This window comes from Colletes latitarsis, chromosome 14 (assembly GCF_051014445.1).
Source record: "Colletes latitarsis isolate SP2378_abdomen chromosome 14, iyColLati1, whole genome shotgun sequence".
Taxonomy (NCBI): Eukaryota; Metazoa; Arthropoda; class Insecta; order Hymenoptera; family Colletidae; genus Colletes; species Colletes latitarsis.
The window spans coordinates 3,243,109-3,247,184 of record NC_135147.1 but is presented as its reverse complement, the minus strand read 5'-3'; positions in this window follow the sequence as shown (position 1 = coordinate 3,247,184).

Here is a 4,076-nt window from a genome sequence, read left to right as displayed (position 1 = left end):
AGACTCATAGAATCGCATATTTCGCATCCTCGTTGGCCAGATCCTTGTCTTCTTCATGTTTTAATCATGTAGTAAAGTGGATCCGCACGGAAACAGTCAATTAAACCTGGCCACGATCAATATTTTAGAGGATAACGCATTCTAGGCCGGGGTTAGGTGTGCGATTTGCCCTCATCAGACTCATACTTTCGCATTCGTCACATACTTGTTTTACTGATCCTGGGTTTTTCAGGTTTGGATCACGTAGTAGTGTGGTACCACACTGAAACAGTCGATTAAGCCTGGTCTCGATCAGTATTTTAGAGGATAACGCATCTTAAGTCTAGGTTAGGTCTGGAATATGCTCTCATCAGGCTCATACTTTCGTATATTTCGCACACTTGTTGAACAAGTCGTGGGTTTTTTCGGGTTTGGATTACGTAGTAATGTGGTGCCACACTGAAACAGTCAATAAAACCTGGCCACGATCAATATTTTAGAGGATAACGCATGTTAGTTCTGGGCTTGATCTGGGATTTGCCCTCATCAGGCTCATACTTTCGCATATCTCGCACACTTGTTGGCCAAATCCTGAGTTTTTTCTGGTTTGGATCAGGTAGTAATGTGGTACCACACTAGAACAGTCGACTAAACCCGGTTTCGATCAATATTTAAGAGGATAGCGAATGCTTAGTCTGGGTTAGGTCTGGGATTTGCTCTCATCAGGCTCATACTTTCGTACATTTCGCACACTTGTTGACCAGATCGTGGGTTTTTTCTGGTTTGGATCACGTAGTAATGTGGTGCCACACTGAAACAGTCGATTAAACCTGGCCTCGATCAAGATTTTAGCGGATAACGCATGCTAGGTCTGGGTTAGGTCTAGGATTTGCCCTCATTACGCTCATACTTTCGCATTCTTCACATACTTTTTGAGCAGATCCTGGGTTTTTTCTGGTTTGGATTACGTAGTAATGTGGTACCTCACTGAAACAGTCGATTAAACCTGGTATCGATCAATATTTTAGAGGATAACGCATGTTAGGTCTAGGTTAGGTTTGGGATTTGCCCTCATCAGACTCATACTTTCGCATTCTTCACATACTTTTTGAGCAGATCCTGGGTTTTTTCTGGTTTGGATCACGTAGTAATGTGGTACCACATTGAAACAGTCAATTAAACCTAGTTTCGCTCAATATTTTAGAGGATAACACCGGTTTGGTCTGGGTTTGGTCTGGGATATAACCGCATCAGACTCATACTTTCACATTCTTCACATACTTGTTGAACAGATCGTGGGTTTTTTTCTGGTTTGGATCACGTAGTAATGTGGTACCACACTGAAACAGTCAATTAAACCTAGTTTCGATCAATATTTTAGAGGATAACACCGGTTTGGTCTGAGTTTGGTCCGGGATATAACCGCATCAGACTCATACTTTCACATTCTTCACATACTTTTTGAGCAGATCCTGGGTTTTTTCTGGTTTGGATCACGTAATATTGTGGTACCACACAGAAACAGACAATTAAACCAGGCCACGATCAATATTTTAAAGGATAACGCATGCTAGGTCTGGGTTAGGTCTGGGATTTGCCCTCATCAGGCTCATACAATCGCATATTTCGCATTCTTGGTGGCCAGATCCTGGTCTTCTTCTGGTTTGAATCACGCAGTATTGTGGTACCACACAGAAACAGCCAATTAAATCTGGCCACGCATGCTAGGTCTGGGTTAGGACTGGGATTTGCCCTCCTCAGACTAATACTTTCGCATTCTTCACATAGTTGTTGAACAGATCCTGGACTTCTTCCGGTTTGAATCACGTAGTATTGTGGTACCACACAGAAACAGTCGATGAAGCCTGGTCTCGATCAATATTTTAGAGGATAACGCATGTTAGGTTTGGGTTTAGTCTGGTATTTGCCACCATCAGGCTCATACTTTCGCATTTCTCGCATTCTTATTGGCCAGATCCTGGTCCTTTTCTGGATTGTATCACGTAGTAATGTGGTACCACACTGAAACAGTCGATTAAACCCGGTTTCGACCAATATTTTAGACGAAAACGAACCTTAAGACTAGGTTAGGTCTGGAATATGCTCTCATCAGGCTCATGCTTTCGTATATTTCGCACACTTGTTGACGAGATCGTGGGTTTTTTCTGGTTTGGATTACGTAGTAATGTGGTACCTCACTGAAACAGTCAATAAAACCTGGCCACGATCAATATTTTGGAGGATAATCCATGCTAGGTCTGGGTTAGGTCTGGGATTGGCGTCATCAGGCTCATGCAATCGCATATTTCGCATTCTTGTTGGCCAGATCCTGGTCCTTTTCTGGATTGTATCACCTAGTAATGTGGTACCACACTCAAAGAGTCGATTAAACCTGGCCATTATCAATATTTTAGAGGATAACGCATGTTAGGTCTGGGTTAGGTCTGGGACTTGCCCTCATCAGGCTCATACTTTCGCATTCTTCACGCACTTGTTGAACAGATCCTGGGTTGTTTCTGGTTTGGATCATGTAGTAATGCGGTACCACACTGGAACAGTCGATTAAACCCGGTTTCGATCAATATTTTAGAGGACAACGCATGCTAGGTCTGGGTTAGGACTGGGACTTGCCCTCATTTGGCTCATAATTTCGCATTTCTAACAAATATGTTGACAAGATCGTGGGTTCTCTTCTGGTTTGGATCACGTAGTAATGTGGTTCCACACTGAAACAGTCAATTAAACCTAGTTTCGATCAATATTTTAGAGGATAACACCGGTTTGGACTGGGTTTGGTCTGGGATATAACCGCATCAGACTCATACTTTCACATTCTTCACATACTTTTTGAGCAGATCCTGGGTTTTTTCTGGTTTGGATCACGTAGTAATGTGGTAACACACAGAAACAGACAATTAAACCTGGCCACGATCAATATCTTAGAGGATAACGCATGCTAGGTCTGGGTTAGGTCTGGGATTTGCCCTCATCAGGCTCATACTTTCGCGTTCTGCACATACTTGTTGAACATATCCTGGACTCCTTCTGGTTTGAATCACGTAGTAATGTGGTACCACACAGAAACAGTCGATTAAACCTGGCCACGATCAATATTTTAGAGGATAACGCATGCTAGGTCTGGGTTTGGTCTGGGTTTTGACTTCGTCCGACTCATACAATCGCATATTTCGCATCCTTGTTGGCCAGATCCTTGTCTTCTTCATGTTTGAATCATGTAGTATTGTGGAACCACACGGAAACAGTCAATTAAACCTGGCCACGATCAATATTTTAGAGGATAACGCATGCTAGGTCCGGGTTAGGTGTGCGATTTGCCCTCATCAGACTCATACTTTCGCATTCGTCACATACTTGTTTTACTGATCCTGGGTTTTTCAGGTTTGGATCACGTAGTAGTGCGGTACCACACTGAAACAGTCGATTAAGCCTGGTCTCGATCAGTATTTTAGAGGGTAACGCATCTTAAGTCTAGGTTAGGTCTGGAATATGCTCTCATCAGGCTCATACTTTCGTATATTTCGCACACTTGTTGGCCAGATCCTGGTCCTTTTCTGGATTGTATCACGTAGTAGTGTAGTGCCACAGTGAAAGAGTCGATAAAACCTGGTCTCGATCAATATTTTACAGGATAACGCATGCTAGGTCTGGGTTAGGTCTGGGATTTGCCCTCATCAGGCTCATACAATCGCATATTTCGCATTCTTGGTGGCCAGATCCTGGTCTTCTTCTGGTTTGCATCACGTAGTATTGTGGTACCACACAGAAATAATCAGTTAAACCTGGCCACGATCAATATTTTAGAGGATAACGCATTCTAGGTCTGGGTTAGGTCTGGGATTTGCCGTCATCAGGCTCATGCAATCGCATATTTCGCATTCTTGTTGGCCAGATCCTGTTCCTTTTCTGGATTGTACAACGTAGTCATGCGGTACCACACTGAAAGTGTCGATTAAACCTGGTTTCCATCAATATTTTAGAGGATAACGCATGTTAGGTGTAGGTTAGGTCTGGGATTTGCCTTCATCAGGGTCATACAATCGCATATTTCGCATTCTTGGTGGCCAGATCCTGGTCCT